The sequence below is a fragment of the Schistocerca serialis genome, chromosome 1, assembly GCF_023864345.2.
Source record: "Schistocerca serialis cubense isolate TAMUIC-IGC-003099 chromosome 1, iqSchSeri2.2, whole genome shotgun sequence".
Classification (NCBI taxonomy): Eukaryota; Metazoa; Arthropoda; class Insecta; order Orthoptera; family Acrididae; genus Schistocerca; species Schistocerca serialis.
Genome location: NC_064638.1, coordinates 655,832,038 through 655,846,046, shown reverse-complemented (window position 1 = coordinate 655,846,046; position 14,009 = coordinate 655,832,038).

Sequence of the window (14,009 nt, the reverse complement as noted above, 5' to 3'; positions counted from 1 at the left end):
CCTGTAAATGCATCTATATACAGGGTGATTCCATGATGATGATACAGACTGTCTAGGAGCCGGCCGGTGTGGCCGAGCGGTTCTAGGCGCTTCAGTCGGGAACCGCGCGACCGCTACGGTCGCAGGTTCGAATCCTGCCTCAGGCATGAATGTGTATGATGTCCTTAAGTTACTTAGGTTTAAGTAGTTCTGAGTTCTAGGGGACTGATGACCTCAGATGTTAAGTCCCATAGTGCTCAGAGCCATTTGAACCATTTGAACTGTCTAGAATGACGGAGAAGGATAAATGTATCAATTTGATGTGAGGTCCCCTCTCCCGGAAACAAACGAGTCGAAAGTTATAAGCGAAATCATTCTGACACTGGATTACATATACTGGTACTATTGTTGCTGGGACTGTAGGGTAGGCAACTTCAGAGATGATAGGATGGATCAAAGCAAGGAAGGAATGAATGTCTGTTAAACACTGAATCTTGAAAGTATACCTTAAGAGCAACGACCACTTGTTCAATAGAGGAGGTTTTTCACAGTAGCGATGATCATCAAGTGCTAATAGCTCCTCAGATGCGCATTATAGAGCCAATGGTTACTTGACTTATTTCCTTGTTTTAGCTCATACCTTCCACCTATGAAAACTACCTATCGTACAATCTTAGCAACAACAGTACCGGTACATGCTTTCCAGTGTCAGAGATGTCATAACGGTTTTCACTCATAATTAAGTTATATATTATAACATACACTAAAGCACCAAATAAACAGGTATAGGTATGCGTATTCAAATACTGAGATACGTAAACAAGCAAAATACGGTGCTGCGAACGGCAACGCCTATAGAAGACAACAAATGTCTGTCGCAGTTGTTAGATCGGTTACTCCTGCTACAATGGCTCGTTATCATGATTTAAGTGAGTTTGAACGTGATGTTAAGAGTTGTCGCAGGAGCGATAGGACAGAGCATCTACGACGTAGCGATCAAGTGGCGATTTTCCCGTACGACCGTTTCACGAGTTTACCGTGAATATCAGGAATCCGATAAAACGGCAAAATCTACATCTACATCTAGATCCATACTCCGCAAGCCACATGACGGTGTGTGGCGGAGGGTACCCTGAGTACCTCTATCGGCTCTCCCTTCTATTCCAGTCTCGTATTCTTCGTGGAAAGGATTGTCGGTAAGCCTCTGTGTGGGCTCTAATCTCTCTGATTTTATCCTCATGGTCTCTTCGCGAGATATACGTAGGAGGGAGCAATATACTGCTTGACTTATCGGTGAAGGAATGTTCTCGAAACTTCAACAAAAGCTCGTACGAGCTACTGAGCGTCTCTCTTGCAGGGTCTTCCACTGGAGTTTATCTATCATCTCCGTAACGCTTTCGCGATTACTAAATGATCCTGTAACGAAGCGCGCTGCTCTCCGTTGGATCTTCTCTACCTCTTCTATCAACCCTATCTGGTACGGATCCCACATTGCTGAGAGGTATTCAAGCAGTGGGCGAACAAGCGTACTGTAACCTACTTCCTTTGTTTTCGGATTGCATTTGCTTAGGATTCTTCCAATGAATCTCAGTCTGGCATCCGCTTTACCGACGATCAACTTCATATGATCATTCCATTTTAAATCACTCCTAATGCGTACTCCCAGATAATTTATAGAATTAACTGCTTTTAGTTGCTGACCTGCTATTTTGTAGCTACATGATAAGGGATCTATCTTTCTATGTATTCGCAGCACATTACACTTGTCTACATTGAGATTGAATTGCCATTCCCTGCACCATGCGTCAATTCACTGCATATCCTCCTGCATTTCAGTACAATTTTCCATTGTTACAACCTCTCGATACACCACAGCATCATCTGCAAAAAGCCTCAGTGAACTTCCGATGTCATCCACAAGGTCATTTATGTATACTGTGAATAGCAACGGTCCTATGACACTCCCCTGCGGCACACCTGAAATGACTCTTACTTCGGAAGACTTCTCTCCATTGAGAATCCGGCATCGTTGGAAGATCCTACAGGAACGGGACCAACGACGACTAAAGAGAATCGTTCAACGTGACAGAATTGCTGTAGATTTCAATGCTGGACCGTCAACATGGGTCAGCGTACGAGCCATACAACGAAACATCATCTATATGTGCTTTGGACCCGAAGGACCACTAGTGTACCCTTGATGACTGCACGAAACAAAGCTTTACTGCTCACCTGGGTCCATCAACACCGACATTGGACTGTTGATGACTGGAAACATGTTCCATGGTCGGACGAGTCTAGTTTCAAATTCTATCAAACGGATGGACGCGGGTGTGGGGAAACCCTCATAAATTCATGGACCCTGCAAGTCAGTAGGGGTCTGTTCAAGCTGGTCGAGGCTCTTTAATGGTTTGGGGCGTGTGCAGTTGGAGTTACATGGGACCCTGATGCGTGTAGCTATGACTCTGACAGGTGACATGTACGTAAGCATCCTGTCTGATCACCTGCATCCATTCATATCCACTGTGCGTTCGGCGGACTTGTCCATTTCCTGCAGGAAAATGTGATACCCCACACGTCCATATTTGATGTAGATTAGCTCCAGTTTAAGCACTTCCGCTGGCCACCAAACTCCATAGACATCATATTGAGCGTATCTGAAATGCCTTGCAACGTGCTGTTCAGAGGAGATCTCCACACTCTCGTACTCTTTCCTATTTATGGACAGCCCCGCAGGATGGATGGTGTCAGCTCCCTCCAGCACTACTTCAGACATTAGTCGAGTCTACGCCACGTCGTGTTGCGGCACTTCTGCGTGCTCGCGGGGGCCGTACATTATATTAGACAGTTGTACCAGTTTGTTTGGCTCTTCAAAGAACACTACTGTCCATTAAAATTGCTACACCACGAAGATAGGTCACCGTGGTCTAGGGATGCCGGCACGGTAGCTCAGCGTGTTCGGTCAGAGGGTTAGCTGCCCTCGTTAATAAAAAAACTGTGTTAATCGATCAACAACGAACTTAAATGAATGTCTTAAGACGTCCGCCCCGAGCAGATGCAACGAACGAAATCGAACAAAATGAGATTAAAAAAAAAGGGGGTAGCGTCTTTGATTCATAATCAAAACGTCTTCGGTCCAGGGTTCGATCCCCGCCACTGCCTAAATTTTGATAAATAATCAGGATTGGCGGCCGAAGACATCCGGCAGAAGAAGTCAGCCTCATTCTGCCAACGGCCTTGTCAAAGAGGGCGGAGGAGCGGATAGAGGCTCAGGACACTCTCTTGTCCTAGGGGTGGGAAATTGCTCCTAAAGGCGGAAGAATCAGCAATGATCAACGACATGAGGATGCAGAAGGCAATGGAAACCACTGCATTAAAGACACGTAACGTGTATCCACAGGACATGTGGCCTGTAATTGAAGAAGTTTCATGATGATCTCTCCATTGGCAAAAGATTCCGGAATAGTCCCCCATTCGGATCTACGGGAGGAGTCTGCCAAGGGGGAGGTTACCATGAGAAAAAGATTGAATAATCAACGAAAGGATAACGTTCTACGAGTCGGGGCGTGGAATGTCAGAAGCTTGAACGTGGTAGGGAAACTAGAAAATCTGAAAAGGGAAATGCAAACGCTCAATCTAGATATAGTAGGGGTCAGTGAAGTGAAGTGGAAGGAAGACAAGGATTTCTGGTCAGATGAGTATCGGGTAATATCAACAGCAGCAGAAAATGGTATAACAGGTGTAGGATTCGTTATGAATAGGAACGTAGGGCAGAGGGTGTGTTACTGTGAACAGTTCAGTGACCAGGTTGTTCTAATCAGAATCGACAGCAGACCAACACCGACAACGATAGTTCAGGTATACATGCCGACGTCGCAAGCTGAAGATGAACAGATAGAGAAAGTGTATGAGGATATTGAAAGGGTAATGCAGTATGTAAAGGGGGACGAAAATCTAATAGTCATGGGCGACTGGAATGCAGTTGTAGGGGAAGGAGTAGAGGAAAAGGTTACAGGAGAATATGGGCTTGGGACAAGGAACGAAAGAGGAGAAAGACTAACTGAGTTCTGTAACAAGTTTCAGCTAGTAATAGCGAATACCCTGTTCAAGAATCACAAGAGGAGGAGGTATACTTGGTAAAGATCGGGAGATACGGGAAGATTTCAATTAGATTACATCATGGTCAGACAGGGATCCGAAATCAGATACTGGATTGTAAGGCGTACCCAGGAGCAGATATAGACTCAGATCACAATATAGTAGTGATGAAGAGTAGGCTGAAGTTCAAGACATTAGTCAGGAAGAATCAATACGCAAAGAAGTGGATACGGGAGTACTAAGGAATGACGAGATACCTTTGAAGTTCTCTAACGCTATAGATACAGCAATAAGGAATAGCGCAGTAGGCAGTACAGTTGAAGAGGGATGGACATCTCTAAAAAGGGCCATCACAGAAGTTGGGAAATAAAACATAGGTACAAAGAAGGTAGCTGCGAAGAAACCATGGGTAACAGACGAAATACTTCAGTTGATTGATGAAAGGAGGAAGTACAAACATGTTCCGGGAAAATCAGGAATACAGAAATACAAGTCGCTGAGGAATGAAATAAATAGGAAGTGCAGGGAAGCTGAGAGGAAATGGCTGCAGGAAAAATGTGAAGACATCGAAAAAGATATGATTGTCGGAAGGACAGAATCAGCATACAGGAAAGTCAAAACAACCTTTGGTGACATTAAAAGCAACGGTGGTAACATTAAGAGCGCAACGGGAATTCCACTGTTAAATGCAGAGGAGAGAGCAGATAGGTGGAAAGAATACATTGAAGGCCTCTATGAGGGTGAAGATTTGTCTGAAGTGATAGAAGAAGAAAGAGTCGATTTAGAAGAGATAGGGGATCCAGTATTAGAATCGGAATTTAAAAGAGCTTTGGAGGACTTACGGTCAAATAAGGCAGAAGGGATAGATAACATTCCATCAGAACTTCTAAAATCATTGGGGGAAGTGGCAATAAAACGACTATTCACGTTGGTGTGTAGAATATATGAGTCTGGCGATATACCATCTGACCTTCGGAAAAGCATCATCCACACAATTCCGAAGACGGCAAGGGCTGACAAGTGCGAGAATTATCGCACAATCAGCTTAACAGCTCATGCATCGAAGCTGCTTACAAGAATAATATACAGAAGAATGGAAAAGAAAATTGAGAATGCGCTAGGTGACGATCAGTTTGGCTTTAGGAAAAGTAAAGGGACAAGAGAGGCAAAAAAAAAAAAAAAAAAAATAGCTCTGAGCACTATGGGACTTGACATCTATGGTCATCAGTCCCCTAGAACTTAGAACTACTTAAACCTAACTAACTTAAGGACAGCACACAACACCCAGTTATCACGAGGCAGAGAAAATCCCTGACCCCACCGGGAATCGAAACCGGGACCCCGTGCGCGGGAAGCGAGAACGCTACAGCGCGACCACGAGCTGCGGACACGAGAGAGGCAATTCTGACGTTACGGCTAATGATGGAAGCAAGGCTAAAGAAAAATCAAGACACTTTCATAGGATTTGTCGACCTGGAAAAAGCGTTCGACAATATAAAATGGTGCAAGGTGTTCGAGATTCTGAAGAAAGTAGGGGTAAGCTATAGGGAGAGACGGGTCATATACAATATGTACAACAACCAAGTGGGAATAATAAGAGTGTAAGAGTGGACGATCAAGAACGAAGTGCTCGTATTAAGAAGGGTGTAAGATAAGGCTGTAGTCTTTCGCCCCTACTCTTTAGTTTGTATATCAAGGAAACAATGATGGAAGTAAAAGAAAGGTTCAGGAGTGGAATTAAAATACAAGGTGAAAGGATATCAATGATACGATTCGCTGATGACATTGCTATCCTGAGTGAAAGTGAAGAAGAATTAAATGATCTGCTGAACGGAATGAACAGTCTAATGAGTACACAGTATGGTTTGAGAGTAAATCTGAGAAAGGCGAAGGTAATGAGAAGTATTAGAAATCAGAACAGCTAGAAACTTAACATCAGGATCGATGGTCACGAAGTCAATGAAGTTAAGGAATTCTGCTACCTAGGCAGTAAAATAACCAATGATGGACGGAGCAAGGAGGACATCATAAGCAGACTCGCTATGGCAAAAAAGGCATTTCTGGCCAAGAGAAGTCTACTAATATCAAATACCGGCCTTAATTTGAGGAAGAAATTTCTGAGGATATACGTCTGGAGTACAGCATTGTATGGTAGTGAAACACGGACTGTGGGAAAATCGGAACAGAAGAGAATCGAAGCATTTAAGATGTGGTGCTATAGACGAATGTTGAAAATTAGGTGGACTGATAAGGCAGGGAATGAGGAGGTTCTACGCAGAATGGGAGAGGAAAGTAATATGTGGAAAACACTGATAAGGAGAAGGGACAGGATGGTAGGACATCTGCTAAGACATGAGGGAATGACTTCCATGGTACTAGAGGGAGCTGTAGAGGGCAAAAACTGTAGAAGAAGACAGAGATTGGAATACGTCAAGCAAATAATTGAGGACGTAGGTTGCAAGTGCTACTCTGAGATGAAGAGGTTAGCACAGGAAAGGAATTCGTGGCGGGCCGCATCAAACCAGTCAGTAAACTGACCAAAAAAAAAAACACGAAGATGGCATGCTACAGACGCAAAATTTAACCGACAGGAAGAAGATGCTGTGATATGCAAATGATTACCTTTTCAGAGCATTCACACAAGGTTGCCGCTGGTGGTGACACCTACAACGTACTGACGTGAGGAAAGTTTCCAACCTATTTCTCATATACAAACAGCAGTTGACCGTCATTGCCAGGTGAAACGTTGTTGTGATGCCTCGTGTAAGGAGGAGAAATGCGTACCATCACGTTCCCGACTTTGATAAAAGTCGGATTGTAGCCTATCGCGATTGCGGTTTATCCTATCGTGATATTGTTGCTCGCGTTGGTCGAGATCCAATCACTTTTAGCACAATATTGGAATCGGTGGGTTCAGGAGGGTAATATGGAACGCCGTGCTGGATCCCAACGGCCTCGTATCACTAGCAATCGAGATGACAGGCATCTTATCCGCATGGCTGTAACGGATCGTGCAGCCACGTCTTGATCTCCGAGTCAACAGATGGTCACTTTTGCAAGACAACAACCATCTGCACGAACAGTTCGACGACGTTTGCAGCAGCATGGACTATCAGCTCGGAGACCATTGCTGCGGTTACCCTTGATGCTGCATCACAGACAGGAGCGCCTGTGGTGGTATACTCAACGACGAACCTGGGTGCACGAATGGCAAAACGCCTTTTTCTCGGATGAATCCAGGTTCTGTTTACAGCATCATGATGGTCGCATCCATGTTTGGCGACATCGCGGTGAATGCACATTGGAAGAATGTATTCGTCGTTGCCATATTGGCGTCTCACCCGGCGTGATGGTATGGGGTGTCATTGGTACATGTCTCGGTCACATCTTGTTTGCACTGACGGCACTTTGAACAGTGGACGTTACATTTCAGATGTGTTACGACCCGTGGCTCTATCCTTCATTCGATCCCTGTGAAACCCTACATTTCAGTAAGATAATGCACGACCGCATGTTGCAGGTCCTGTACGGGCCTTTTTGGATACAGAAAATGTTTGACTGCTGCCATATCCAGCACATTCTCCAGGTCTCTCACTAATTGAAAACGTCTGGTCAATGGTGGCCGAGCAACTGGCTCGTCACAATATGCCAGTCACTACATTTGATGAACTGTGGTATCGTGTTGAAGGTGCATGAGCCATCCAAGCTCTGTTTGACTCAATGCCCAGGCGTATCAAGACCGTTATTATGGCCATAGGTGGTTGTTCTGGGTACTGATTTCCCAGGATCAATGCACCTAAATTGCGTGAAAATGTAATCACATGTCAGTTCTAGTATAATATATTTGTCCCAAGAATACCCGTTTATTATCTGCATTTCTTCTTGGTGTAGCAATTTTAATGGCCATTAGGGTATATTATTCATAAAATATATTACAATTCCCCCCCATGAACCATGGACCTTGCTGTTGGTGGGGAGGCTTGCGTGCCTCAGCGATACAGATAGCCGTACCGTAGGTGCAACCACAACGGAGGGGTATCTGTTGAGAGGCCAGACAAACGTGTGGTTCCTGAAGAGGGGCAGCAGCCTTTTCAGTAGTTGCAAGGGCAACAGTCTGGATGATTGACTGATCTGGCCTTGTAACAATAACCAAAACGGCCTTGCTGTGCTGGTACTGCGAACGGCTGAAAGCAAGGGGAAACTACAGCCGTAATTTTTCCCGAGGGCATGCAGCTTTACTGTATGATTACATGATGATGGCGTCCTCTTAGGTAAAATATTCCGGAGGTAAAATAGTCCCCCATTCGGATCTCCGGGCGGGGACTACTCAAGAGGATGTCGTTATCAGGAGAAAGAAAACTGGCGTTCTACGGATCGGAGCGTGGAATGTCAGATCCCTTAATCGGGCAGGTAGGTTAGAAAATTTAAAAAGGGAAATGGATAGGTTGAAGTTAGATATAGTGGGAATTAGTGAAGTTTGGTGGCAGGAGGAACAAGACTTCTGGTCAGGTGACTACAGGGTTATAAACACAAAATCAAATAGGGGTAATGCAGGAGTAGGTTTAATAATGAATAGGAAAACAGGAATGCGGGTAAGCTACTACAAACAGCATAGTGAACGCATTATTGTGGCCAAGATAGATACGAAGCCCACACCTACTACAGTAGTACAAGTTTATATGCCAAGTAGCTCTGCAGATGACGAAGAAATTGAAGAAATGTATGATGAAATAAAAGAAATTATTCAGATTGTGAAGGGAGACGAAAATTTAATAGTCATGGGTGACTGGAATTCGAGTGTAGGAAAAGGGAGAGAAGGAAACATAGTAGGTGAATATGGATTGGGGGACAGAAATGAAAGAGGAAGCCGCCTGGTAGAATTTTGCACAGAGCACAACATAATCATAAATAACACTTGGTTTAAGAATCATGAAAGAAGGTTGTATACATGGAAGAACCCTGGAGATACTAAAAGGTATCAGATAGATTATATAATGGTAAGACAGAGATTTAGGAACCAGGTTTTAAATTGTAAGACATTTCCAGGGGCAGATGTGGACTCTGACCACAATCTATTGGTTATGACCTGTAGATTAAAACTGAAGAAACTGCAAAAAGGTGGGAATTTAAGGAGATGAGACCTGGATAAACTAAAAGAACCAGAGGTTGTACAGAGATTCAGGGAGAGCATAAGGGAGCAATTGACAGGAATGGGGGAAATAAATAAAGTAGAAGAAGAATGGGTAGCTTTGAGGGATGAAGTAGTGAGGGCAGCAGAGGATCAAGTAGGTAAAAAGACGAGGGCTCGTAGAAATCCTTGGGTAACAGAAGAAATATTGAATTTAATTGATGAAAGGAGAAAATATAAAAATGCAGTAAGTGAAACAGGCAAAAAGGAATACAAACATCTCAAAAATGATATCGACAGGAAGTGCAAAATGGCTAAGCAGGGATGGCTAGAGGACAAACGTAAGGATGTAGAGGCCTATCTCACTAGGGGTAAGATAGATACCGCCTACAGGAAAATTAAAGAGACCTTTGGAGATAAGAGAACGTCTTGTATGAATATCAAGAGCTCAGATGGAAACCCAGTTCTAAGCAAAGAAGGGAAAGCAGAAAGGTGGAAGGAGTATATAGAGGGTCTATACAAGGGCGATGTACTTGAGGACAATTTTATGGAAATGGAAGAGGATGTAGATGAAGATGAAATGGGAGATACGATACTGCGTGAAGAGTTTGACAGAGCACTGAAAGACCTGAGTCGAAACAAGGCCCCGGAGTAGACAATATTCCATTGGAACTACTGACGGCCGTGGGAGAGCCAGTCCTGACAAAACTCTACCATCTGGTGACCAAGATGTATGAAACAGGCGAAATATCCTCAGACTTCAAGAAGAATATAATAATTCCAATCCCAAAGAAAGCAGGTGTTGACAGATGTGAAAATTACCGAACTATCAGCTTAATAAGTCACAGCTGCAAAATACTAACACGAATTCTTTACAGACGAATGGAAAAACTAGTAGAAGCCAACCTCGGGGAAGATCAGTTTGGATTCCGTAGAAACACTGGAACACGTGAGGCAATACTGACCTTACGACTTATCTTAGAAGAAAGATTAAGGAAAGGCAAACCTACGTTACTTAGAGAAAGCTTTTGACAATGTTGACTGGAATACTCTCTTTCAAATTCTAAAGGTGGCAGGGGTAAAATACAGGGAGCGAAAGGCTATTTACAATTTGTACAAAAACCAGATGGCAATTATAAGAGTCGAGGGACATGAAAGGGAAGCAGTGGTTGGGAAGGGAGTAAGACAGGGTTGTAGCCTGTCCCCGATGTTGTTCAATCTGTATATTGAGCAAGCAGTAAAGGAAACAAAAGAAAAATTCGGAGTGGGTATTAAAATTCATGGAGAAGAAATAAAAACTTTGAGGTTCGCCGATGACATTGTAATTCTGTCAGAGACAGCAAAGGACTTGGAAGAGCAGTTGAATGGAATGAACAGTGTCTTGAAAGGAGGATATAAGATGAACACCAACAAAAGCAAAACAAGGATAGTGGAATGTAGTCTAATTAAGTCGGGTGATGCTGAGGGAATTAGATTAGGAAATGAGGCACTTAAAGTAGTAAAGGAGTTTTGGTATTTGGGGAGCAAAATAACTGATGATGGTCGAAGTAGAGAGGATATAAAATGTAGGCTGGCAATGGCCGGTATTACGGCCATAGGTGGTTGTTCTGGGTACTGATTTCCCAGGATCAATGCACCTAAATTGCGTGAAAATGTAATCACATGTCAGGTCTAGTATAATATATTTGTCCCAAGAATACCCGTTTATTATCTGCATTTCTTCTTGGTGTAGCAATTTTTATGGCCATTAGGGTATATTATTCATAAAATATATTACAATTCCCCCCTCATGAACCATGGACCTTGCCGTTGGTGTGGAGGCTTGCGTGCCTCAGCGATACAGATAGCCGTACTGTAGGTGCAACCACAACGGAGGGGTATCTGTTGAGAGGCCAGACAAACGTGTGGTTCCTGAAGAGGGGCAGCAGCCTTTTCAGTAGTTGCAAGGGCAACAGTCTGGATGATTGACTGATCTGGCCTTGTAACAATAACCAAAACGGCCTTGCTGTGCTGGTACTGCGAACGGCTGAAAGCAAGGGGAAACTACAGCCGTAATTTTTCCCGAGGGCATGCAGCTTTACTGTATGATTACATGATGATGGCGTCCTCTTGGGTAAAATATTCCGGAGGTAAAATAGTCCCCCATTCGGATCTCCGGGCGGGGACTACTCAAGAGGATGTCGTTATCAGGAGAAAGAAAACTGGCGTTCTACGGATCGGAGCGTGGAATGTCAGATCCCTTAATCGGGCAGGTAGGTTAGAAAATTTAAAAAGGGAAATGGATAGGTTGAAGTTAGATATAGTGGGAATTAGTGAAGTTTGGTGGCAGGAGGAACAAGACTTTTGGTCAGGTGATTACCGGGTTATAAACACAAAATCAAATAGGGGTAATGCAGGAGTAGGTTTAATAATGAATAGGAAAATAGGAATGCGGGTAAGCTACTACAAACAGCATAGTGAACGCATTATTGTGGCCAAGATAGATACGAAGCCCACACCTACTACAGTAGTACAAGTTTATATGCCAAGTAGCTCTGCAGATGACGAAGAAATTGAAGAAATGTATGATGAAATAAAAGAAATTATTCAGATTGTGAAGGGAGACGAAAATTTAATAGTCATGGGTGACTGGAATTCGAGTGTAGGAAAAGGGAGAGAAGGAAACATAGTAGGTGAATATGGATTGGGGGACAGAAATGAAAGAGGAAGCCGCCTGGTAGAATTTTGCACAAAGCACAACATAATCATAAATAACACTTGGTTTAAGAATCATGAAAGAAGGTTGTATACATGGAAGAACCCTGGAGATACTAAAAGGTATCAGATAGATTATATAATGGTAAGACAGAGATTTAGGAACCAGGTTTTAAATTGTAAGACATTTCCAGGGGCAGATGTGGACTCTGACCACAATCTATTGGTTATGACCTGTAGATTAAAACTGAAGAAACTGCAAAAAGGTGAGAATTTAATAAGATGGGACCTGGATAAACTAAAAGAACCAGAGGTTGTACAGAGATTCAGGGAGAGCATAAGGGAGCAATTGACAGGAATGGGGGAAATAAATAAAGTAGAAGAAGAATGGGTAGCTTTGAGGGATGAAGTAGTGAAGGCAGCAGAGGATCAAGTAGGTAAAAAGACGGGGGCTCGTAGAAATCCTTGGGTAACAGAAGAAATATTGAATTTAATTGATGAAAGGAGAAAATATAAAAATGCAGTAAGTGAAACAGGCAAAAAGGAATACAAACGTCTCAAAAATGGTATCGACAGGAAGTGCAAAATGGCTAAACAGAGATGGCTAGAGGACAAATGTAAGGATGTAGAGGCCTATCTCACTAGGGGTAAGATAGATACCGCCTACAGGAAAATTAAAGAGACCTTTGGAGATAAGAGAACGACTTGTATGAATATCAAGAGCTCAGATGGAAACCCAGTTCTAAGCAAAGAAGGGAAAGCAGAAAGGTGGAAGGAGTATATAGAGGGTCTATACAAGGGCGATGTACTTGAGGACAATATTATGGAAATGGAAGAGGATGTAGATGAAGATGAAATGGGAGATACGATACTGCGTGAAGAGTTTGACAGAGCACTGAAAGACCTGAGTCGAAACAAGGCCCCCGGAGTAGACAATATTCCATTGGAACTACTGACGGCCGTGGGAGAGCCAGTCCTGACAAAACTCTACCATCTGGTGACCAAGATGTATGAAACAGGCGAAATATCCTCAGACTTCAAGAAGAATATAATAATTCCAATCCCAAAGAAAGCAGGTGTTGACAGATGTGAAAATTACCGAACTATCAGCTTAATAAGTCACAGCTGCAAAATACTAACACGAATTCTTTACAGACGAATGGAAAAACTAGTAGAAGCCAACCTCGGGGAAGATCAGTTTGGATTCCGTAGAAACACTGGAACACGTGAGGCAATACTGACCTTACGACTTATCTTAGAAGAAAGATTAAGGAAAGGCAAACCTACGTTACTTAGAGAAAGCTTTTGACAATGTTGACTGGAATACTCTCTTTCAAATTCTAAAGGTGGCAGGGGTAAAATACAGGGAGCGAAAGGCTATTTACAATTTGTACAAAAACCAGATGGCAATTATAAGAGTCGAGGGACATGAAAGGGAAGCAGTGGTTGGGAAGGGAGTAAGACAGGGTTGTAGCCTGTCCCCGATGTTGTTCAATCTGTATATTGAGCAAGCAGTAAAGGAAACAAAAGAAAAATTCGGAGTGGGTATTAAAATTCATGGAGAAGAAATAAAAACTTTGAGGTTCGCCGATGACATTGTAATTCTGTCAGAGACAGCAAAGGACTTGGAAGAGCAGTTGAATGGAATGGACAGTGTCTTGAAAGGAGGATATAAGATGAACACCAACAAAAGCAAAACAAGGATAATGGAATGTAGTCTAATTAAATCGGGTGATGCTGAGGGAATTAGATTAGGAAATGAGGCACTTAAAGTAGTAAAGGAGTTTTGGTATTTGGGGAGCAAAATAACTGATGATGGTCGAAGTAGAGAGGATATAAAATGTAGGCTGGCAATGGCGAGGAAAGCGTTTCTGAAGAAGAGAAATTTGTTAACATCCAGTATTGATTTAAGTGTCAGGAAGTCATTTCTGAAAGTATTCGTATGGAGTGTAGCCATGTATGGAAGTGAAACATGGACGATAAATAGTTTGGACAAGAAGAGAATAGAAGCTTTCGAAATGTGGTGCTACAGAAGAATGCTGAAGATTAGATGGGTAGATCACACAACTAATGAGGAAGTATTGAATAGGATTGGGGAGAAGAGAAGTTT